The sequence below is a fragment of the Callionymus lyra genome, chromosome 2, assembly GCF_982586985.1.
Source record: "Callionymus lyra chromosome 2, fCalLyr1.hap1.1, whole genome shotgun sequence".
Taxonomy (NCBI): domain Eukaryota; kingdom Metazoa; phylum Chordata; class Actinopteri; order Syngnathiformes; family Callionymidae; genus Callionymus; species Callionymus lyra.
In genome coordinates this window covers 16,282,297-16,308,748 of record NC_141819.1, presented here as the reverse complement: position 1 = coordinate 16,308,748, position 26,452 = coordinate 16,282,297, and positions in this window count along the sequence as shown.

Below are 26,452 nucleotides of genomic sequence, written 5' to 3'. Positions count from 1 at the left end.
TGTCGACATCTAAAGCTCTGCCCTTCGTCCTGAAGCTGGTGAGCAAAGGTGTTGCTGGTTTCATAAATCAACTCTGTGAGTTCACACAACACACTGGCATTCCTTACTGGAATATACCTGAACTCTAAGATATATATACTGTATGTCTCATCACCTAACCATGTGTTGTCCCTGGGTCAAGACGATATTTATGAAACCAATGAGGTCGTTCACCTTGATCCAGAGACAACACAAGGGATACCAGAAACACATTTTGTTTTGAGGCCTTTGTTTCACATTGACCTTAAAATAACACAGGGGTTAAGGATATTTTTTCTGGCAACCCCACGTTGTTGCGTCAATGCCAAATACAGCATGTGAGTCTTTGGGTCACTTTGACCCTGAGATAAAACAAGGTTTATCACAACATTTGTTTTTGGGCCTTCGGGTCACCTTGACCCAGGGATAACACAATGGATACCACAAACAGATCTATTTTAAAGGCTTTAGGTCACCTTGACCAAGAGATAAAACAAGGGATACCACAAACACATTAATTTTCAAGCCTTCGGGTCACCTTTACCCAGAGACAACACAAATAGGATATGAAAAAACACGTTAATTTTTAAGCCTGTTGGTCAATTTGACCCAGAGATAACACAAGGGATACCAAAAACACATTTATTTTCAAGCCTTCGGGTCAATTTGACCCAGAGATAACACAAAGGATACCAAAAACACGTTTGTTTTTTTTGGGCCTTTGGATCACCTTGACCCAGAGACAACATAAGCAATACTACAAACACATTTATTTTCAAGCCTTCGGGTCAACTTGACCCAGAGATAGCACAAAGGATACCAAAAACACATTTATTTTCAAGCCTGTTGGTCAATTTGACCCAGAGATAACACAAGGGATACCAAAAACACATTTATTTTCAAGCCTTCAGGTCAATTTGACCCAGAGATAAGACAAAGGATACCAAAAACACATTTATTTTCAAGCCTTCGGGTCAATTTGACCCAGGGATAACAAGGGTTAAGAGCTTCTGTTTCTCGTCAGAGTGAAAGCTGTGCTGCGTCGATGATCCATGTGTCGTGTTGTGCAATTGCACGGAAGAAACCGTGCATGTGAAGAACTCGTGTGTCAAACGGTTTGTTCATGAGAAGCTCGTCTCTCGTGCACCTCGGTCTCAACTCCTTTGACAGTTTCACGTCTTCACTGGATCGTGTTTCTTTTTTCGCGTATGATCGAGTCATTAGGGTAACTTGTAAAAAAAAACACATTTTCATCTTATTATGCGTTTCTTGTCAACTTCACTTCTTGTACTTTCTGAAAAAAAAACGGATGAAATGACACGTGGTTGTATTTATAGCAGGAGACACATCTGTTCGTATTAATTGTGTGTCGACGTCGTCTGCGAAGGATAATCGTTGCTACATTAGATGGAGAAACAACGATCTCCGGAAGAAGGGTTTCGATGGCGATCCCCCCGGTGAACCCCGTCACTAACACGGTATCGACACGAACCCCGTGATCTTCGTGCTCGGAATCAACAGCTCGAGTGTTGTTCTGTCATCTCGCCGCGAGAAGGTGTCGAGGATTTGAGAAGAAGAACTTTTTGACACTTTTGACTGAGGTGCTGGAAATGACTGTTAACCCAGAAGGGGGGGGGAAGTTCTGCCATCATCCCTCACTCTGGTACCAGCAGCAGAAAATTAGGCGAGGAAGCGTTTTTCTTCGCATGATTGTGACCCAGTGCTCTGCTTAGAGGAGGGAAGAAAAAGAAAAAAAAAGCCAATCGCAGCAGTAACTCCGGTCTCTGCAGGTCCTGGAGCTTCCTCTGAAGAGGTAGATGAGTATCAGCGTCCTCGCAGGTTTAAGGGTCCGGACGCTTAATAATCTCTCGAAAGTAGAATCCACTTCCATTTACTGGTCGACGACGAGGCGCCTGCAAGCATTAGCTACACGTCCAGTTGGAATTCAAACTACATAAATGTACTTTTTCCCTCCAAACTTGCAAGAAGTAATGGTCACAGAAATGAGAAATGAAAAGGCTGAAAACAGATTTCGTGGAGAAATATGTGAAGACGCTTCAAAGACTGGAGGCTTTGAATGAGCAACAGTTGTGACATGACCTGAGCGTGCAGCTAATAATGAACTCATCAACTCTCTCTGGACTGTTGATCTTGTTATGTCAGGAGAGCACGAGTCTGTTATCAACATTATTGTCTGAAGACACTGTACAGCATATGTTACTGTGTGTATGCATTAGTTTATGCAAGTATGCATAATTGTATTTGTTTTTGAGTAAAGATAATTGTCATTTATGTGTGTTTTCATGTATTGATGTATTTAAATATGAATGATGTTTATTTGTTTATGTATGTGTTCACCTATCTTTTAATCTGTGTATGCATGTAATTATATATGTATTTATGTGTGCATTTATGCATGCATCTATGAATATGTGTATATATGTGTGTGTGTGTACATATTTGAATTAATGTACATATGTATTTGAGTATGCGTTTGTAAATATTCCAGGACATATGTGTATGTAGTGTAATTCTTAATGAGTGTGTTTGAGCGGTGCACTACTAAAGTACATTTTCATATTGTTATAATGTTCTTGTTTTATTTTTATTTTCCTGAGAAACTTGCTCCACTGTGGTATAAAAAAAGGTTTATCTTATCTTGTCCTGTGTTTGTATGTGTGAGTATTTTTTATACATCTTTGTATATTTTGAAAATAACTTGCATAACACTGTAGATGAAATGTGTATGTATATTTTTATGGATTTGGATTTGGATGTATTTATGTGTATGTATTTGTGTATGTGTGTATTCATGTGTATGTATTCGGATATGTATGTATTTATGTATGTGTTTTTATGTGTGTGGGTATATATGTGGTTGTACTTATCTATATGTATTTGTCTATGTTTGTATTTATGTCTGTCATTTTATGTGTGTATTTGTGTGCGAGTAATTATGTACGTTTGCATTTATGTGTATGTATTTGTGTATTTTTGTATTTATATTAATGTGAATTTATGTATTTGTGTTTGTATTCATGTATGTATTTATGTGTATATGTGTTGGCGTGTATGTAATAGTGAATGTTTGTATTTATGTGTATGTATTTGTGTATTTATGTGTATGTGTTTTTGTGTGCGTGTGTATTTATGTTGGTGTTTTTATGTATATGTATTTGTCTATGTTTGTATTTATGTGTATGTTATTGTATGTGTGTGCAAGTCATTATGTAGGTTTGTATTTATGTGTATGTATTTGTGTATTTGTGTAGGTGTGTATTTGTGTTTTTATCCATGTATATTTGTATTTACGTGTATGTTTGTAAGTAAGTAAGTAAGTAAGTAATTCTTATTTGTATAGCGCTTTTCCAGACCAGGGTCACAAAGCGCTTAAACAATCAAAACAATATTCAATAAAGTATATATTTTAAAGATCAAGATAAAACTGATAACACAACAGGAGTTCCAGAAAATCAAGGAAAAGCCTGAACAAATAAAAACGTCTTAAGATGTTTCTTAAAGGAGTCAGTAGATCCATCAAGCGCAAAGAGAGAGGAAGATCGTTCCAAAGCTTAGGAGCAACAGCCTGAAAAGATTTCTCTCCTCTGGTCCTAAACCGTGTGCGTGGAACCATAAGTAGATTCTGATCCACAGACCTCAGAGCCCGAGCTGGGGTGTAAGGCTGGATCAGATCAGTGATGTAAGGAGGAGCCTGACCATGAATAGATCTGAAAGTAAGAACCAGAATTTTAAAGTTGATCCTGAAAGAAACTGGAAGCCAGTGAAGAGTTTTAAGAATTGAAGAAATGTGAGTTCTTCTACTAGTTTCAGTTTTGTCCACATTTAGCTGCAGAGTGTTTTCACTCAGCCATTGTTTGATTTCTAGCAAACAATTGACTAAGCTGTTCAGCCTCTGGGGCTCAGTTGGATCAAAAGAGCAGTAGAGCTGGATGTCATCAGCAAAAATGTGAGAAGAAACATCAGGAAATCTCTGAATGATTTTACCGAGGGGAATCAAGTACAGGAAAAACAATAAAGGACCCAGAACAGAACCTTGAGGGACTCCACACAACAGATCTGCCGATTCAGACCTCATTTGATTGGCAGATACACTAAAACTGCGCCCAGAAAGGTAATTTGAGAACCATTCTAACACAGACCCAGACAGTCCCACTTCATCCCTCAGTCTTCTCAGCAGGATCTGGTGATCAACTGTGTCAAAGGCTGAGGACAGATCCAAGAGAACCAGAACAGTGGATATACCCGAGTCAGACGACATCATGATGTCACTTTCAATAAAGCTGTCTCCGTAGAGTGATGTTTACGGAAGCCAGACTGAAACTTCTCATGGATGTCGCTCTGATCCAGGAACAAAGACAGCTGCTCAGACACCACCTTCTACAAGATCTTGGACAAGAAAGGGAGCTTAGAAATTGGCCTGAAAGAGGAGGGTTTCATCTTGTTCACTAGCGCTGAAATATCACCCAAAGATACAGCAGTGAAGGAGGACAAAGAGGAGGAGAGGGGCTAAGAGACAGTAGGAGTTTCAAATAAAGGGGAGGAGATTTTCTCTTTGATCAATTTAATTTTATCAATGAAAAATCTCAACAATGCATTGCTGTCAGCTTCACAGAAGACCGGCGTGATTTGAGGAGCAGGAGACACGAGTGAATTAATCGTGTCAAACAAAACTTTGGGGTTTTTCTTATTTGCTGCTACCAGTTTTCTGATGTAATCAGATCTAGCAGTTTCTACCATCTCATTGTAAGAAGACATCAGATCCCTGAGGTGAAGTCTGTGCACCTCAAGCTTAGTGGACTTCCAGAGACGCTTAGTCTTTCGACAAAGTCTTTTCAGACTCAGGAGATCTTCATTTGTTCAAGGGCACCGTTTTTTTCAGAATTTTCAAGTTTGATTTAACAGATGCCACTTGATCCAGTATTTCGACACAATGATCAGTGAAACAGTGAATCAAACTGCCCACATCTGTGCAGTCATCAAAGGAAAGAGCGTCAAACATCGCAGAAAAACTGTCTGCAGTATCAGCTGAGATGACACGCCTCTGAGACCTAACTTTCAAAGGCTTAGGTTCAGGGATGAAGTCCAGGTTAAACAAGACAAGAGAATGATCACTGTGTTGGTGTGCATGTCATTTTGTATGTCTATTTATGTGTATGCATTTGTGAATGTTTGTATTTATGTGCACGTGTGTATTTATGCGTTTGTATTCATGTATGTTTACTTTTTTGTGTATGTATCTGTGTACGTTGGTATTTATGTGTATATATTTGTGTATTTATTTGTGTATATTTATACCTAATTTGGTTTTAAATGCATGTCATTTTGAGTATCACTCTACTAAAACTGTACATTGTAATACTGAACATCTGCGTGAACCATCACAGTCATATCTGTTCTAAAGGTTGAAACAGTAGAAGGAGGAGCTGTTTTTATTTCAAGAGCAGTAACGCCATCATCCACCCGTGACAGTAGCATGTTACAATACTCATGCCATGCTAGCTAGAAAAAGAGCAGAAAGAGCCGGTTTAGTTACTAGTTTGGGCGATTGTTTGTTCACCTGCTGCCGCTGACGACCGGCGGTGTGATTCACTGGAGGGCGCGATTGTCAAATTATGGTTATTACTTTAATTGGGGAGGTCGCGTCGCTCTCCGGCGCGGCGGCGGGTCAATTAGAAGGCACCAGAGTGGTGCTCTTCAGCGCTGGAGCACACGGCCATCTTTGACCCGGCTGATTGCTCCGCGTGTCCGACCAAACACCGCGATGGGCTGAGAGCGCTGAACTACTCATCTACTGTAAGTGCTGCCATTAAAAGTTAGCGAGACCATATGTAAGTCGATGCGATCTGTGAAAAGCACTAATTGCCACTTAAAAAAAAAACGGGGATTCTCGCTTCGGCTCGGCTCGTGAACACGTCCCCGTTAATTGATTCTTTTAACCAGGTTTCTTGAGCGATCGCTTCTCCAACGGCCTCGCCGGACAGCTTCGCTCGACGGCGGGGGGGGGAAAAAAAAAACTTTCTCTCGCCAGCTCAGCAGAACGTCACAAACATCGAGGCGACGTCTTGCGAGGCGCAGATGGTATGCGGGGCGCGATTTGTTTTATGTAAAAAAAAAAAAAAAAAGCCCAGATGAAATCAGCGACTTCCTCCGGTTGGAATAATATGTTTCGGGTCAGCAACAAAGTTGCTCCTGTCGCAGATGAAACGGACGTGTTGCCGTTCCTCGGGAGTCAGCTTTTTCTGTCCGGGCGTCAGGTTCTCTCAACACATTTACAAAGAGCAGGCTTCTTCTTCGGGAGTCAGCTCAGATAGCGGCGGCTGCTGTATTGAACGGGTATCTGATACGCTGACCTTCTCGCCGCCTCATGCCTTGCTAATGTAATCTAGTGCTGCTGCTGCTGCTGCTGCTGATGCTGCTCGTGCCGCTCGCCCTCTTTCTTCTGCTCACATATGTAAAAACTCCTGCAGAAACACGCTCATCTGGCTAAGCGTGTGTTTACAAGACCATCAGTCATGGAGCTACAGGCTGATGGTTGTGAGCAGTAGGGCTGGAAGAAGGATCTGGAGATACACGTCACGATACAAAAGGCAAACGATACGATGTATCGCAACGATATGTTTGTAGTATAGTCGAGGACTTGACTCAGTCCGGTGAACGTACAGACCACACGACACAATCGTAACTGCTTTGTTTTTGTTACTGAAATATGTTTAGATATCAGTTTTAAAAGCTGCTGGAGACGACTTTATACCCATCGCCGGAATCTCATAGGTTTTTAATGTCGCTTTATAGCTGCAGATGACGTGATTGCTGCCATCTAGAGGCCGGAGGTTTACTTTGCAAGGAAAAAAAACTCCATAAAAAAACAATATAGTACAGTCCACATTTATACAGTATCATGGAAAAAGACTCACCTAGTTTGTGATCACATGGAAGATTAAGGGAAGCCAAGTGATGATCTATTCCATATCCTTAATGTCACGTGTCAAAAACACACACTAGTTAATCAGTGGGTTTCAAAAACTCTGATATGTTAACTAGTTAAACCTAAATTAACTGAATCAGTCATGCACTTCAACATTACTAAAACTAGGTTAAAAAGAATACTAGTAAACTATCAAAGGCCAACTAGTGAACTAGTTTAAGTTTGTTTGGCCTTTCTAGTGAACTAGCTGGTCCCAACATGTTAACTAGTGAACTAGTAACAGTAAGACAGTTACTAGTTTACTACAGTGTTCTGACAGTACTTGTTAACTAGTGAGGTCCAAAATGTTAGCTAGTTTACAAGTGAATTCTCCCTTCACCGTCCTAGTTCATTGGTTTGCGTGTTTTATTGTGACTGTTCACTAGTTCATTAGTAAAATAAAAAATCATCTTACTGGTTAACTAGTGAATCGCAAATGCTCACTAGTGCACTAGTAAACATATTGGATCAAGCTAGTTTACTAGTAAGGACAAAACAGCTTGCACTAGTTAACTAGTGAGTTTTTCGGCCTTCACTGGTCCACTAGGATTTTTTTTTAAACCTTCACTAGCTCACTAGTGAGCTTGATTTAGGTTGACCTAGTTAACATGTCGGAGTTTTGGAAGTTTTGCTTTTGACATGTGATATCAAGGATATTGAATAAATCCTCACTTGGCTTCCCATTGAAGATTTTATTATTGGTCGCCTGAAATGCTGCTGCAGCGGGAAGATTAACATGTTTAGGCTGTTACTTCATTCAAAGTAGTCATTAATGTTCACGCAAAGATAAACTTTACTTGTTTATCATGTTAGTCCTGTAACACTACTAGCATGTCAAACACCTTTTGCCATTCTACTATAAGAAACTTCTTTAAATGCAGGAATCTGTAGTTATTTTCAAGATAGTTTTTACAGGGTTGGATATTTCAACTTAGAATGACAGCAGCTAGCATCGCTATTGACTAGCTAAGCTAGCTAGCAAGCAGTTTAAACTTTCAGTTTACATTTCAGAAACATGAACCCTAACTTAGTTCTGAGTTACAGGGTAGTAAAGTGGAGCAAATCTGAAATTAAATAAACATGATTTTATTATTAACAAGAGTGCATCAGGTGAAAACTATTTGTCATTTAATTTGAACTATTATGTTGCTATAGCATTTTCTTTATTTTTTGAATACTTGTGTTTTAATTATCGATTTAAATTGCATGTCAGCTTAAAAAATTGAAGAATAAATTATGATTTATACAAATTTTCTATATCATTTTGTGTATAATAAACTTTTTAAGATATCTATGGAACAAATGAATAAATAAAACGTTTTTGTTTTGTTTTTTAAAGCGACCAGTTGCCACAACGTTTTGTAAATTATAACTTAAACCTAAATGTTCCATTTTCCTACAGGACTTTAAGACAATAACAATAACTAAAAAAAAGCGTAGATTAACATTTATAATGACATTTAGGAGAAAAAAGTCCTCACACTTCACTTTACAGTCACATTTTAACATTTCCTAAAATTGTCGTAACAGAAAATGAAGCTGTTTTGTTGAATTACTGATAAATAGTTAAATGATAAATGGCTAAACAAAAAAAAAAGCTTTTTTAATTCAAATAATTCTATTTGATTGTCTTTATAATGTAAAGATACATTAATTATTTCCTGATATTACAATGATTCTGAGGCCTATCTAGCGTCAGAGGCAGGTGACACACAACGACTCACACACATTTATTTTCGTGTGTAGCTGGGCGACACACAAACACAGACTCCTCACCCACAACTTCCTAGATCCAAACCAACCGAGCTCGTAGCCCCTTAAGAGGATCTAATCCGAGCTGCTCAAAGGAGCCCAGAGGCATTTTACGATTCTTGCTCAAGGACACCTGACGACACTGGGAATCAAACCATTGTCTTGCTGACAGTCGGCCATTTTTACTTCTTAGATTTCCGTCCCTGAACAATTTCAACTGGAGCGGAATACAAACGTACGCGTGTTTTATCAGGGCCGACGACAATCCCTGCGAATGCTTTATTTACCACGCGTGTGAATAATTAACACTTTACACGCAGGTCTCCGGTTGAATTCCCGAACACGCGCTCTATATTTAAACGCTCGGACAGCTGGTTGCTGATCGTGAACGGCCTCCTCCCTCATTTTCAATTCATCCATCACTGAGGGAATATCGAGCACAATTCCGCCGCCGGCCAGATCACCGGTCGGATCTATGAAGCCGACATCACAGCGGCGGCGTCCAGCTTTTCCAGGCGATTTCCCTTCCCAACCTTTTTGTATGTGAGCGACGCAGGAATCCTAATGGTGTCACAACGGGTTTGTGAATCAACCGATGACATGGAAACATCAACCGGACGTTATGGACGTACACACATTGACACACATTGACACACACACACACACACCTAAAGCAGGTGGAATTTTACATGCAAGGCTGTGCTTTCCTTCGCCGTAGCTGCGGTTGCTAGGCTACGGGTGATTCCAGTCTTTGGTGGGAACCTGACATTAGGGAGAGCAAATTGACCACAGGAGGCTTTAATCTGCTGCGAACCAGCAGCTGCCTCACACACACTCACACACACACACGTGTCAGTATGACTGTATTTCAACATTTGCTCATCCCCGCGATGGACAGATCAAAAGGAGTGGATATTATCTCCTCTCTCTGCTCTTCAGGCGAAACAATCGCACAACAGTCGCCCCCTTTTATTCCCCAACCTCGGTCTCTCTAAGTCTGGACGCAAACCTGGACCCCGTTGGAAGACCATCAGAGTAGCTCCGAGGGCCGCACACACTTCCAGAAGCTCTCGGAGGAGACACACCGAGGGTTTTTTTCCGGGTCAACCATTGATCTGTCCATCAAGATGCTGGTCCGCCTCTGAACCTCCTCCACGCTCAGCATGACCAACACCTCACCAAGGAAGTGACCAACAGACCTCCGGACTTGAGAGACGAACCAGCTGTTACACTTCAATATAGTCCTTCAACACAGAAGAACCAGAGGAACATTCCACGGATTAGATGGTCAGATCATCTCACCAGACTAAGAGTTTGAGAACATCCTGGTGTTGAATTCAAGAGGCTTCTAGAAGCAGAAACTATGGGATGTAAACGGTCAAATGGAGCATCCATCAAATCAAATTATTTAAACCCATTTTATTGTATTATTTAGCGTCAGGTATTAGCAAGAATAGGTTACGCATCATGAGACCTGGTCCATGATGTTTGTATCACAATATCATGTATAAACGCAATATTCTACACACATTTAAGTGTGTCTTAAATGTACAGCTTTTCTATTATATTCTTAAATAGATGTTGGACTCTATTGTATCATCAGTGTCTGTTTGTACAAAACTCTCTGTTCATTGAAATATTTATATTATAAAATTATCTTAAGCCCCGCCCATTGAAAACACTTTCTGTAGATGAAATCTTGATTACCATAACGACGCCCACTCTGCTGTGATTGGTCAAACATCAAGGTTTGTCACAGCGCGTTATCTATCTCAAAAGTCTTCACCTCCAAGAGAGCCATTATTACTTCATAATGGACTCCGCTCTCGTAACCTCTTGTTCGCCTAGATTTCAGACGGGGGAGAACTTTATAAAGTAATATGTTTAAAACATGGTCATGATGAGAGACTTACTGTATCTTGGAGAGGAAGACTTCAACATTTGAAACATGAGAGTCTGGAGAGTCTGGTCTTCACATTAGTTAACCTTTAACCAACAGTATCAGGAGATGTTAGGATTTGTATTTAAAATTGACTTTGACTCAATCACCTTTTTAGATAAGAAATTATACTTTTTAAAATGAATAGAATTAAATGTCAAGATGCTAATTCTATGTTGGAGTTTATAGACCAGTGAAACTTGTTAAACAAGAGAGTGAAAAGTTTTAACTTTGAATCATACATTTTGTGATTCACAACAATTTAATCACACAATCGTTTGGTGATAAATCACCTTGAGGTTCTTCTTAACTTGGAGCCGAGAGTCAGGATTAAGTAGTTAAAGATTTGTGATTTGAAGTCAATTCATCAGTTGGCAGTAGAAGTCGTTGACGTTCATGTATACGATGTTTCCACGCCTCAGATCCAGAGTCTCCTCGTGAGCCTGGACACGGTGTTCTGATTCCACCAGTGGAATAAAAATGGAGGAAATGTCAGAAAGGTTGCTTCACCTTCCTCTTGCTCCAGACACAGACTCCACATTTATAATCCAGTTAATGAATTCAGTCTCAAAGTCTTAGATCTGCAGCAATTACCTTGAGTTTGACCATTTTTTGTCCCGACTCTCTCTATCTCGTCCTCCCGAATGAACCTGTTGTCTTATCTGATTTAATTGTCCGGCGCAGAAAATTCCACTTTATGAGCGATAACCCGGTCACCCCGGGGACACATCAATCCTAATGCATCTATTAAAGTGTACGACAGGATTAAGAGTCGCCCTCTTCTCAGGTGCAAATAACTTTTCTAACATCTCATCTTATGACAGAAGTTTCTTTCTTGTGTCACTTCAACCCTGAATCGGATAACTTAGAAAAGCCTCTTTATTCATCAACGTGACAGTTTGGAGGTCACATGCTGCGTGACGTGTCCAGACAAACAAGTCAAGTGTCTCCAGTCGAGCTTGTTTTGTGTGTTTCCATTAAGTCGCTGAGGCAAGAGTGAGAAACATCCGCAGGTAAACTCTTTGTTGTGAGGAGAGTCTGCATCTTTTTCTGCTGCTCGCGTTGTTCAAAGACGCTTCAAAGACGACGCTGTGTATTGATAGTTTGGTGTCAACCAGAGTTTTCTCAAGTCGAATATACATACCTCTTTCTATGAAGCAGTACATGTATTTTTCATGTGTTCATCCGGGGGGGGGGGAGATGGAGAGATGTAACCATGTATTATCTCATGTTTCCCAATGGAAAATTGAAGAAAATAAAAGTATTAATCCCTCGCTATATCTCCGTTAACTTTTAATAAACTTGTTTAAGTATTTCAAACTAGTACATACCGTCGCCCATAACTCATTTCCTCCCATTATTTCGGTCAACCTATAATGTCACAGGTACACAGAGTGGTTTTTGTGTCCTCCTGCTGGAGCGAAAAAATACACAAACTGACCAAAGACAAAAAACGAGAAGGTAAAGTAATTTGTCACAAGCTTGGTAAGATTCTATAAAATCTTCTTTCATGATACAATTCATTGTCAACACAGGCACGTAGAAGTTTTGTATTTTTGTCTTTAATATTTTTTGAAAATTGTCCTCGATAAATCCTTCAAAAGATTCCTGGATTAAGATGGTAATGTAGAGCTATCAACATCTTCTGAACATTCCCTTCAAATATGTTTCTTTTTGGGGGATTTTCTAACAAAACATGAAGAAAAAGTAACATCAAAGTCAAAGGTATCACCACATTAAAAACAAAACATGTCACTGTGACATGTCGGTTGGTTCTGGCTGTTGTTTAACACTTATTTAAACTTGTGTAAATGGTTTTGTGTGATTTCACAAAATATACATTTTATAATCAAGCATTTTATAATAAATTATTGTTCATGGTTGTTTTATATTTCAAATATATTATTCTTTACTTGCTCTGTGGCAAACGTATGTTTTAAAAGAACAAGGATCTCATATTATTGTTATATATGTATATTTTTAAAGGTCATGAATGATCCAGATAAATTGTTGATGCACTGCACGCTAGAGTAAAAGTGTAGTTTCACTCTCTCAGAGGAGGTCAGGTGAACCGTGTGCTCATTCAAAATGCACCGTTTGTTTGTTTTTGCTTCACAATGTCTCATTAAGTGCTGCTTATTCATCCTGGCGCAGCTGGAGTTATTTGAAAAAAAAAAAAAATCTGGCTCAACATTCGACCCAGAGTGGAAGCCTGGCCTCTCACCTGCAGGAGGATAGTTGGACGAACAGCTCCACCCAGTGGTCAGGTGAGGCACATCCACGCACAGATGTCCTCTCACGGCTCGTTTCCTCCGCCATGAATCAGAAACAGTTGATATTTATCTGTAATTAATATTCCTAATCTGGGGAATGGGAGCAAACTGAAGCGGTCTGTTGTTACCCGGGGAAAATAACAGCCTTCGTAATTACAAATTACTGAACAGACATTGGAATGTCTCACGTTTGTTATTACACCTCATTTTTTTCCAATTATCAATTCTATTTTTTTTAATTATTATCGATGTTAAAGAGCAAAGACAATTTTCTCCTGGAATGACTACGATGAGGCTCACATAGTCATTTAAAACTCAATTATTTAACATGACAATTGAATAAATATGCTATCAATATAGTCATTAAAATATAATTGTATTTTATTTATTTGATTATATTCATTTGAGGATTTGTGAAGGTCAAAGTTATCATTCGAAAGATGCGTCAAAATAAATGAACAATCCTTTTTTATATACATATATAGATATATATTTCTTTATTATTCTTTTTTTAATGGAAAGTAGTAGAATGAATAGTCGGCAACTCTGGAAAATAGTGACATCACAGTGAGATCACATGATCTATATTTCTTCACTCGCTAGCTTTTAGGTTTTAGAATCGCTTTTATTTTCTTCTTGTTAATCTTATTTTAACCTTGAACCCCCAGAAAAATATTTTTCTTGTGATCGCTGACTTATGTCTTTTCTTTGAGTTTTAATATGTTTAGAAATATAAGTTTACCCATTTATTTGTCTCATAAAGTTTGAAATCCAACGGTGTCGGTTCAGAAATCTTTTCTCTCTTCTTACAATGACAAACTATGTTTTTAAAGTTTTGTCGATGACTTCAAACGTCGATATATTTCTGTTCTCTCCCTGATGTACGACTTCTCAGTTAATTAAATCCTCGTCATACTTGAAGCAGCATCTCTCGGGCGATATACGACCGAGAAGAAGCAGGAACTGTGTGTTCCATCTGGACCGTGAGAGTGAAAGTCAGCCTCACATTAGTTTGTTGTCCAAAATAAAACCTTGTTTCAGAGCAGGAAGTCGAAGCGACTGAAGATGTAAACCCGTCAGCAGACATACGAGGGAGCCGAACGTACGACGGGCAGCTCGTGTTAGCGACAGCTCCACGACTCCCACTTGTGTCGTGATGCATAACAGCTGGAACATTGATTCTCTTAAAAGCAGGATTGTGCCTCCATAAAGTGAAGGGACTCACATGAGACAGATTGAAAATCAACTGCCAAAAAGCCACGTCCGCGACAACATGCAGGAGCACGAAGACTTCCAGTCTCTGTGGAAACATCCACATAAACTGGCAAAATACAAACTCCTGCGTCGGATTTGTCGTCTGTTAAAAAGTGTTGTTTTATGGAAATGGATATGGATCGGACTCGTGTGAGATTTGAGACGCCCCTTGAATAGTTTAAGTGTTTTTGGACCGAACTGCTCAAGATTGGAATAAACCCCACTACTACCTGAGATAAACATACATTAGTTTGGTTCTAGTTGGTATAAAGAATGTGGCATATAACAGAAAACAATGACATTTTAACAGATTGTTTAATGTCAACAAAAAAACACTCATTCCTCCTTCTTCTTAGTCAACTACAAGCTGTAATGAACCATCTTTTTATTCAGTATGTCCACGGAGTGGATCTGGAGGTTCATGTGACTCACCGACACTCAGAAAAACATCTAGTCAAAAGTTCTAGATGGAGATTTAAACCCAACACATCGATAACACCACAGTTATTTAAAAGTGCAAAATAATTTTTAAAAAAGGTAAAAAACCAAAGGATCACAAATTTACTAAAAATGTTGGCCCCGGAGTCTGAACTCGAGTTTAAAGCTTTACTCAGGAAGCCTTTACAAAGCAGACAAACAGTCCATTCTATCGAGCAAAGTTGGTGTTAAAAGTCTATTGACAATGATTTACAAGTATATTATATGTATGTTTCAATCTTTGTTCTAGGGTTCTGGACAAACTACTCGCACAAGGTAATGACATTTAATATGTGACATTTTTAGCGACAGATAAGGTCTGAATCAGTGGATCTTTTTTGTGGGGTCCCTCAAGGTTTTGTTTTGGGTCCTTTCTTGTTTTTGCTGTACTTGATTCCTGTGAGTAAAATCATTCAGCCATTTCCTGATTTTTATTTGGGCTTTTCCCCGATTATCTGGGACTCTTGTGTTTGTCTTACGTGTCTTGATCTTTTAAAGTATAGTTTATATTTTAACTGTGTATTGTTTTTGATTGTTCAAGCGCTTTGTGACCCCAGTCTGGAAAGGTTCATTACAAATAACTATTATTTACAGAGCACACGTCTGGTATTGAACATGAAGTTATAAAAATCAGGGTTGACATTACAGTTTATTACCAAGTACAATATTTTGCCGGTTTCTAAAAAGTTGTGAAGCATCTTTATTAAAGGTTTTGTTTTTCAGGTAAAAACATGTAATCTCAGTTTCCAAGAACCTTGTTGTGACCATTATTATTATATTTTTTTTGGGAAGTATTTTACCTGCGAGTATTCAATTACAATATCAGAAGGGCTGGAAAACCTTAATAAAGGAAGCTTTTTCGTGAAATAATTGTTTTTTTATTGCACTCAGATCTCTTCCTAATGCTCAACATGCACTTTTTACTTTTGGTTTGAATTATTTATTTATATGTTACATATGTTTTGTATGTATTTATTTGATTGTATTCATGCATTTGTTTGATTGTTTTTACATGTATGTATGGATGTTTGTATGGATGGATGCGTTTTTATTGAAGGACCAAATGATTTCTCCTCTGAAGATCACTAGATCTTTTCATCTACTCCATCTATCCATCTATCTAGTGAGAATGGTCAAAATTGAGCTGATGTCTAAAGGTAAACAAGCATCCAATTCTGCAAGATTTCTAAGGGATCTTTGTTTCTATTTCATGTGAACAATCTTATGTTGAACCTCTCTAAATCCAATTTCTCGAAACACATAAGAGTTGAATCTGTACTCGAGAAACCAGGAACTAACTTCGATTTTATCGCAGCCAAAATAAACAATAAATCTCCATCAAATATAAAGAGTATTGTGTAGGAGCTGGATTCATGTTCATAAACCTCTCTCTGAGCCGACATGTAAAACCCTCGGTCTAAAGTGCAGAAATATTGACAGTGACGAGCGACAGAGGTCTGAAAGTCAGAACAAAAGAGGAGAAGAAGCAGTTTATGTCTCAGACCCCTGGCCGGCTTGACAGGATCTGCTGCTGGCAGTCACGCCGAGGTCGATGCTCTCTTCGATGGTTTTCGCTGACAAAGACCTTGAAATTTCCAGCACATTTAGACTTCCAGCCAGTTCAAAAGCAGCTGCACACTGTGATGTGTCTAACTGTGAGGACACGAGCAGGTCTTTTCAAGGTGGACAGTCTGACATGTTGCTACATGAGACGGAGGAAAATAGCTCAGCGACTCGGACGCTTTGCAGTTTTCATGCTGTTCTGGTGTCCAGAGTCGGGCTGTGCTAACCTTAACCTGCACATGCTACATACATGTATTCATTCAGTCTGTCAGGCTTTAAAAACAAATCTTAAAGTGATAGTTCACTGAGAATTCACTCATTTTCTACTCGCTCTCATGTCGATCCAAGGGTTGGGATTATATTCAGTCATTTGTTCCTTTTTAGAGTTATAGACAAAACTGTTTGTTCATTTTAACGTAGCAACTGGAGCTCAGTTGTCTTTGTCATCAAAACATCCAAATACCTCCATACTGCTCGTCTGTACCGTCCATCTTGTATTGAAGCCTCGTCACGAGGAATAGTTCCTCCAAGACTTAAACAAGTCTATATTTTAAGCTTGTTTGTCGCAGATGCTGATAGGCTAGCAGCCTAAAACATGCGCACTGACAGTGCTTCAATGTTTAGTGTTTCAATGAAGAAAGACGTCAGCAAGAACTAAGAGACTGATAACTTCCTCTACAAACATACTTTAAATATACAGATCCGTTTAAGCTTTTTCAGACAAGATGGATGTTAGAGGTGAGCATATTTGGAAGTTTTTAAGTGTTTTTTTGGACGAAGATGAAGACGAAGACAACAAAGCTACAGTCACTAGTTTAAAATGAACAATGACTTTAAAACACACAGGACATATCTTTGCTCATTTTCCATGGATTTGTAAAAACATAGAAGACAATCAAATCAGTAAAACTACAAGATTGAGGCATCGTGCTAAATTTACGTCCATGTAGAGGAAAACTGTTGACTGTATTTACATGCCACTAGATTTTATGATCATGTATAAAATATTTCTGACAATTCTATTTTTCTAAATATTCTTGTTTTTCATTACTAGTTCATGTCTAAATGCCATTTATTAACATCTGCATTTTTGTTTACCACTAAACAAGTGTTGTTTACCATTTTAGTTTGTGTTACCATTACTTCCCTAAAAATAGATAAACATTTTTAAAGTGCTTTAATGTCATACTTAAGATTTAATAAATTAATGTTGTATATACAATCACAAAGTATATTATTTAAGAGCATAATTGTACTGTGTAATAGCATTTTTTTTTATTTGTTCTGAATACCACAGTTTTCAGTCATATTAAAGATGCCTTTCTTCTTCCTGCTTTATTTTGGTTTGAACGACTTCTCATAAAAGAGGGTAATGTGGCCTCATAGTAAATGTAATTTCTCTCCTCTGATGTTAAGCGACACTGATCTACAAGGGAAGAGTTGCAGGTTCTATTTCTATCGACCAAAAAAACTGAATCTGAAATTGGCTACATACAAACAATAGTCTTGGCTTTTCCAAAGTTTGGAGTCATTGAAAATGTCAAAGATTAAATTTAACCACATTGTGGGAGAAGCTTCTCCTGAACCCCAGAAGAAAGCGGATTTAAATTGGATAAAATGGAAATTTAAAAAAGGGTTTCCTGCCGTTTCATGTGTAGTCACTGTATTTATGCAGTGCGACTGGCATTTGAGAGTCTTGGCAAACTGCATGAAGGCACTTCCTTCTTATTGCCTCATCTCCCATTTCTAGAGCTGCCAGCGTAACAGCCGTTTATGGTCCGACTCCGGGCGCCTCCTCTTGAAGCTCCCGTTCAATGACCGAGCAATATCAGAATAAACTTGAACTATCCAACCACAAACACATCGGTATTCCACGTGTGTCTCGGGGAGTCTGAGGTTTGAATCCATAAATGTGGAGTAAATACAAGCTTCTTGGCAAAGAGTAAATCTGATCACCCGAGAGACATCAGAGACTCACAACCCTGCTCACGAAGCCAAAATTATTTTTGCTGAGGCTCCATTTGTGTAAGTGGCCACTAGAGGCAGTGTTAAGTGGGCCTAAAGGGTCTCCAAGGTCATTATACACACACACACGAAGGCACCAAAATTTGGAAATTAGCGTGTCTGCCCTGGAGGGACCGCGGGGTCGTTACACTTCTAATAGGGCCATATGGCCACAAAACAAACACAAACTGTTCCTCATCTCCGATAATAAGGTCATGAAGACGCTGGTCTCCTCAAATAGAGCAAGAAAGACGCTGGAAAGTGTTGCTAACCTCAGCATGGTGACATGTATTATTCATTCAGGTTTGTTAAACGCTTCAGATAAATCCACAGTGTTCTTGTTCCTCTGGGATCCAACTGTTCTTTAATACACAACTCAGTCATTCAGAGAGTAGACGAGTTACGAATATGAAGCTGCTGATGAAGACTGTGCTTCCATGTAGGTTCGAACCAGCCAACGTCCGCTGACAGAGGTCAGTATTCGTCAGTATTTTGTTGACAGAAAGACGGCTGATTTTGAGTCTTTGGCCTGGTTAGTCAGCTGGACAATTTATCCATCAATCTCTTTTTGTCCGTAAAGATGCCAAGATCTTCCCCCAACAAGCTCCCAAGACAGCTGAGAAATCCCTCGATGTGCCCCAGGAAGCTACAGCTCTACTCCGAGTCTCTACTTGAATCAGGAATACGGTTCTTTAGGGAATCTGGCAGGGCTCTTAGTTAAATGTGGCTCATACAAGAAAGTAACAATTAAATTATCCATCTATTTATTTCTCCTTCTCAGAAACAAAGATTTGTTTGTGGAACAATAAAGTACAGAAGTGTCCGGTGTTCTAGCGTAACATTTCAGTTTAAGCAACCATAGCACTAAAAACAAAAACAGTATGTTCAGAAACCTTTTTAAAACGGTAAAAACTTTTGATTCAGTCCCTACATTATTGAAAAACAACCAGTTGGTTAAGCTAGCTATTGGCACCTGACCTGTATCTCTGAGATACAGTCGGAGGAAAAAGAGGTGCAAGAAGAGAAATGTCACTGATAGTCTTGCTAAACTAAACGCTTAAACTAATGATCAGTCATATGTTATAGTTGACCAATCAGTTCCTTTAAGAACACGCTGCTGTGGAACTGTATATTAACATTTAATTTTCATTTCATCATGAATTAGGGACACAAGTTTACTTTTAATGTATTAAATATAAAGGCAAGGACAGCGCAGTACAGTATGCTGCCAGAGGGGGCATCTACTGTGGACTCTGGGTTGTATGCAAGTAAGTAAGTAATATGGGCTTGTGTGGTGACTGCTGGTCTTTAAGGGGGTTTGGCTGTATGTGCCAGACCAAAAACACACACTTATGAACAATCTTAAGATACTGGAGATAAAGAGACCAACGGAAGAGTAAATCATAAAGACTATGAATAGTCATTTTAAGCTCAGAGAATCATCCTTTAATTCTAACTACACTATGACTTTTATAATGCATGGAATGTGATTTTTCACATTATGTATTACTTATAATGTTTATTGTAGTGTTAGATCTTTCAAAGGAGTTGGTGAACATTGAAATTGAATATGTCGAAATGTTGTATTGCTGAGAGGTACTCATAGGATAGGATAAAAAAAATTAAAAAAATATCAATTCCTGCAATTGTTTGAGGGTATGAGTCTCATACCGGCAAATACAGCCCATGTACCTCCTGTCATCTATAGAACCTCATATGATCAGAAACAAAATGACAATTCAGAATGTCTTTTCATTTAAACAGTTCCTCTGTCGGACGCCAAGACTGTCAGCATCACAGGGAACTACGCTTTCATGATCATCATTGTATGAACATAAATCATCTTCTTTTTAATCCTGCATGCATTGCTTTATGTATTTCGGTGAATTAGCATTTAAATTAAAATAAAAAACACAAACAAGTAGAATATTCTTTGTTTCATGAGGAGAAAAACAAAGAGTTTTTGATGATCAGTTCAACATTTTTTTTTTTCTTTTCACTCTTTCCAAGCAACCCTTCTGGGGACCAATTAGGCCGCGTAACGCTGCAATGGTCGGCATGTTTGTGCGTGTGTGTGTTTCCACGGCGTGTGTGAGTGCCAGCTCAGACAAGAAGCTATAGACTACCTGTCAACGTGCACTTCAATACTCACCATCTGCTCGTGCTGCAAAGTGGCCTCCTTCTTGCAAACACTTTAAATCCAACACCAGCCTCCGCAAGTGGGGAAATAAAAGCAGGCTGGACACCCCAAATCTGTCCAGAGAAGTATTTAGACTCATGGTATACGACCCCCCCGTGACACCGCCCATCTCGCTGATGGAAATAAGACATCCAATGCAGTTGAGATATCATCAAGCTAGTGCAACTGAGACTGAATCCGTTGCCATCTTTACACCATCATCAACATTCTTTAATGCATCCATGTACTTATCGTAGCCTGATAGAGGAAGTTCTCCAGGAAGAACATTGGGAATTACATCTCCAGATACACTAGATGAGATCTCTTAGCGATCCATGACTGGCTCTTAAATCAGCACAACATCATATAAAGACAGTTTCGACTTAAGAATTAGACGATTTTCTCATCTAGGATGAGCCTTCACAGATACTCAAATTACTTTTCACAAACCATATACTCCGGGGTTCATGGTATTCACTTTTTTTTAACCAACATTAAACAACTAAATGAAAACAAGAATGGCTGCTGTGATGACGAAAATGAACACTTATGGACAACAGAATAAGTTCCCCAGTCAGAACTGCTTTCTTTCTGAGATCAAAATGATCTCTTTCAATAAAATAAAATGTATTTGATAGATAAGTATGAGCTATGGTTAGGATGAAACGACATCTGGTCTTCCTTCTATTTACACTAGGACAACCAGGCAGATGTGCATTCACACCAACACTATTTTAAAAAAAAAGTCTTCTTGCTACTTGCACCAGACTGGTCTTTGTTTTCCTGTGACAAAATGACTTTCCACGATCGCTCAGATAGCATCTGGAAAAGTAGGTTAATCTGCAGGCAGGTGGTTTTAAAGTAAGCAGTAAGTCAAAACGGAGGATCAGAGAGGCAGAACTGCAGCCATTTATTTAAAGTGAGAGTAGAACAAAAGCAAAAAAAAAAATTTAGATGCCACTTTCTCAATGCATGTCCTCGTGTCAGATCATTGATGAGTTTCATTACATTTCGCTTCTTGTTGTACTTGATGAATTTTCCTCCTGAACCTTCAACACATATGTGGCAATTGATATGAAGAGTTTTATACAGTTTTATGACGTTAAAGCTAAATTAACTTTCGTCATGTTTGGAATCCAACCTAAAGCTACGAACCCAAAGTCACAACATTTTTTCTCGCAGCTATGAAAGTTAAATACAGAACCTTCTCAAAGAATATCCAATTTCACTGTGAAGTAAGAATTGTTTCGGTTGCATCTTTATACTCCATCATAAGGTATTGATTATTGGGGAAACAAGAACAAAGTTCACAACTGGTAAAATACAGACTCAAATTAATAACTGATGATCTTAAATGGACTAAACAAAGGTTAGTGTTCTTCCTAATGGCTAATAGGAGTTAATCCAGTATGTGTCATTTTCTCCAATATATTCTATTCCCAGCTCAGACCAAGCAAAGCTCTAAAACACAACCAATGATAAACATAAATACCTGTTGTTGAACAACTTTGATAACACTCAACACACTAAGCTCAGTATTTTTCTATCACATCTACTAGTTGACAGGTTTCCTCGTCACAAGACTGATGGTGAAGACGTCTTGAAAGATAATAGTCAGTTGGTTGAATATAATGAAAATGGACAATTTAATGGAACCACAACATCACCATATGTACAATAAATCAATTCAAAGAGAGATTGATCGTGAACACAGATCTTTACTGACCACAGTTGATCGATGGACACTCTAAGAGTTGATGCTTTTCAGAGAAAAAAAACAAACAGTCTAATAGGACTGTGGGATGTTTTGGAATGTTTTTGCAACAAATGGATTTTATTTTATTTTAGTGCTAATCAACCATTAATACAGGTCTAGACCAGAGAAATATTTCATGGCCATTTTAAGATGTATTATTTGATTTAGTTGATTTCAACTTGATTTTTATTAGACTAAAACTAAATTGTGTTCATCAGAATAGCATCATAAAATCAGAATTAACAGGATATTCAGTGAGAACATCAGGCCTCATCAAATTTGTCCTTAAATGTGTTAATAGTTAGGACCCAAATTGAACCCTGCAATGACACTTTAACACCAGTATCACCAGGATATGATGCATCTGAACTCAGTTGAGGTCAACGTCATTCTCTTCTCTCTACCATCATATGCTGAAGCAGCAATTTTCCACAGACAGCGGGCTTATCTGGAGAGCTTTAAATAAATTGCTGTTAAGGTAAAGTTATATTTAGTGAATATTCCCATCTTGACTGTCCCATATCACATACCTGGAGGAAGTCTGAAGAACAAGCAGGAAACTTTAGCATAATATAGTTGATTCTCTTGGTTCTATTAGTACAGAATAGTTTTAGAGTAAAATATATTTTCGTAGCAGAAAAAAGGCTTGAAAACAAGTGTTAAAATGTCATCCGTCGAAGGTCAAGTATGATTCGATTGAATCCAATAAGCCATCAAAATGTCACATTTCCATTCAAAAATGTTGCGATGGTGCCGACACCACAGTTCCGACGCATCAGCTCTTTCTCCTCCACATGTAAATGGACACCTCTCCCACTGTCTTTGCATAAAGTCATGTGGACATACATCGCTTCCAGCCTCTGGGCCATGGGGAATACATACAGCGTATATTTATAGAGGACACGAGCTGTTCAAACATATGCTCCCCTTAACAAAGTCGTCAATGTCAAACGTAGCTCTGGAGGGCTACACTAATGCTACGTTTAGCTTTGCATGCATAACATTATCAGCAGCTGCTCTCAGTCTTGGAGCCGTCGTCGACGCTAATAAGATATGTCCGTGACCTTCCCGCGTCCCGATAATTACTTCAGTAATGTCGGAAATTGGACTAAATGTGAGGACTGGAATTCAGAATACAATGTCAATGCAGTTATCAGGGAGTTCAAAACACTATTGTATACTTTAGCATTTTTGATTTAACCAACTTTTACACTTACATTGTATAAGTGTGCATTTGTACAAGTGAATTATTTAGGAACAACATAATTTATGCATGACGAGCAACATCAGGTTTTAAAAAGTGAAGTCAATGCAGTCGTGCAAAAAGCCACAGTTGAGTGTCGACGCGAGTCAAAAGTCACGAACACGCCCCGCCTAAAAAAAAGTTGTCTTTGGGTTGGCTAAGAGAAATACAAATGCAGTGGCGGAGGTCATTCACCAAGTCCCAGAGACACAAATACATTTGTTTCTCTCTCTGGGTCACCTTGACCCGGAGGTCGCAGTAGGGTAAAAAGCATGTGTAAAAAAAGCGATGGGTCTCAAACACTTATTTCACTATCTGTACATATTTATCTTTAGATTGGATCCTTACGGACCTTGACATTTTTTTAATACTTTGATACTGTTCTCGTCAGAAACTAAAGTTAATGAATGAAGTATCATCTTAACCAGAGTACGTCGACTTGAAATCTGATTTTCAGTAACAGACGGGTGACGACAAAGACATATTTTGTATAGTTTAAAACATTTTATGTAACTTCATAATATTAAAACTATCTTTTTAAATGAAATATAAATGAAGACAAAGAAACTTCTTCAGCGTTCAGGTGTGCGTTCCCGCACTTCAAGTGCGACACTCTCAAAGAGTAATTTGTATGAAGGCTATAATATACACGTTATTTCTCACCTTCAAAAAGACACTGATCTATGTATATAATTCCAAGTGGCAATTTCTGTCTCACTTAACTAAAATTGTCCTTTGAGTTTGTCGGCGATGCTTTTAAATAGAGTCGCCTATATGATAGCAAGTTCAATAGTTGTGCTAATTGTCACTTTTAATGGAAACAGTTTCTGACTATGTGTTTGTTCTGTCCATTGCAGATAACAAATAGCTTTTAATGTCATTAAAAACCATGGGGGAAGTCGTCGGATATAATCTTTGCTTAGGTGCACAGTTTTCAGCAGCACTATTCGCCGCTAATAGCACTCTCGCTCTGCACTCTTGTAGTTCCAGCACTTAAGTGAAACTATTTACATATTCCCATGTGAGGAGCTGATGCTTTCATTCCACCTATCCGTCTCCTCTTTTCGCCCATTTCCCCTCCATTACTGGCTCACCTCCACATCTTGTAAAAGAACGTATGAAGTAAATTATCCTTCCATACTTTACATTGAACTGCTGCTGCAGAACAGCTGTGAAGTCGACTGATAGTGATTGATGCTGAGAAAAGTGGTGAGTTTGTGATACAAGAGGAAGAGCAAGAGAAAATACTGTATCTCTCCAGCAATCCGACAGAACTTGCCAGGGAGGCGGAGGAGTGTGAACCCCGATAGTTGGAACACAACCTCCCACTCTTCTTAAAAAGAGGTGGACCAGAACCTTTTAGAAACCATACAGAAGTCACTCTCTATGGTCACACCAAACACCACCTATACCTGGGTTTTTGCTACTACTTAAGTTGCAGTCTGCTAGGCCAGCCGGTACCTTTAGCTGCACCCATCAGTCCCACAGCACAAAAAGACCCAATTGGCCAGTTCGGGTCTACCAATGGGTTCTGGGATTACTGCCTACACACCAACCACTTTGCGGCCACACCTTAAATTTGCCCTCTTAACATTTGCTATACGAGGCTTTGGCCCAATCGGGAAAAGGTTGAAGGGAGTCCATCAGGAGAATCTGTCAGACTTCAGAGTCCGACCCAACACTGCTGGGTCTGATCAGAATCTTCCCTCACCATTAAACCCAATTCACTACCAGGAGGTAACCAGTTGACAGCTCGGACCATCTTTTAACCGAGTGCCAAAGATATGCAGCCTCAAGTCTGAAGACAGAACTAAAAGGTTTTTCATCGAACCACAGCCCAGGGTGTCCTGGTGCACATGTGGACACCTTTATACCTGAACATGGTGTTTAATTATGGACGATCTGTGATGAGAACAGAGGTCCAATGAAAAAGTACCATTTGGTCTTGGATTATGTTGGCCAATGCCCCCAATGCAGCTGTTGAAAACATGGGCAATGAAGTCCCCCCAGGAGGACGAGGGAATTCCAGTGGAGCAGAACCCCTTTGAACAACTGTGCGGAACCAGTCAGAACTTCTCAACCGCATCACAAGCTCGGGCCCATTTCCTCCTAGAGGTGACATTCTATGTCCATATCTTTTTCAGCTCTATATCCAGAAGATCCAAAGTCTTCTGTCTAACATCACACCAAACCCATTTAAAGCCTCTCATATGTGGTGAGCCCATAGGAAGGAAAAGGTAAAGAAAATAAGGATGCTAGGAAGAAAAAAACTAAACAAAACGCAAAGTTGGTTCTGAGGCATTTTTACGTTGCCGTTTGTTTTACCACTTGAATATGCAGGTTTAAATCCAGTTTAAATTGACATGTTCACTCTGCACTACGCAATTTCCACCCACACAATAACACCCTGCGTTCAGGTTAAATAGTGATTCTGAGTTCTATGCCAGTGTGTATATTTCCATTTAGTGTTTGCGTTTGTTTCGTTTAATCCAGACATTTGTATAAGAAGCAGAAAAGAATGTGACCTTTTAAGAGAAATCCAATTTGGTCTCCGCAGTGTTGTGTTAGCGCCTCTTAGCTTCGACTGTCGTCCTTGTTTGCCGAGTGCTGTTTACTTTCTTGGAGCAGCAGTCGCCTCATAAGTAACTTTTGAGTGACGGATTATTATGTTTTTTCATTTCTCTCTCCTCTCTACTGTGGTGTTTTTTTTTGCTTTTATAGGCGATACAATTTGCATCTGATCAACGGAGTCCTGTAAAGATCCATGCTAGTAACACTTGCGGTGGGACTTTGGGAGCATTAATGACTGTCTGAGGAGTTGTTACACTGTCAGAAGTAACTGCTTTTACTTGAGTTTACTGCATGATTTGATGTTGTACGTATGATGAAACCAAGACTCCGTCACGACTTCCCACTTCAGGCGCCTTATATTAAGTACACAGCTCACTCCAAAATGCCCCCTGCCTGCCCTGGTTATTGGAAACCCTCTTAGTATGAATAATGACGGAC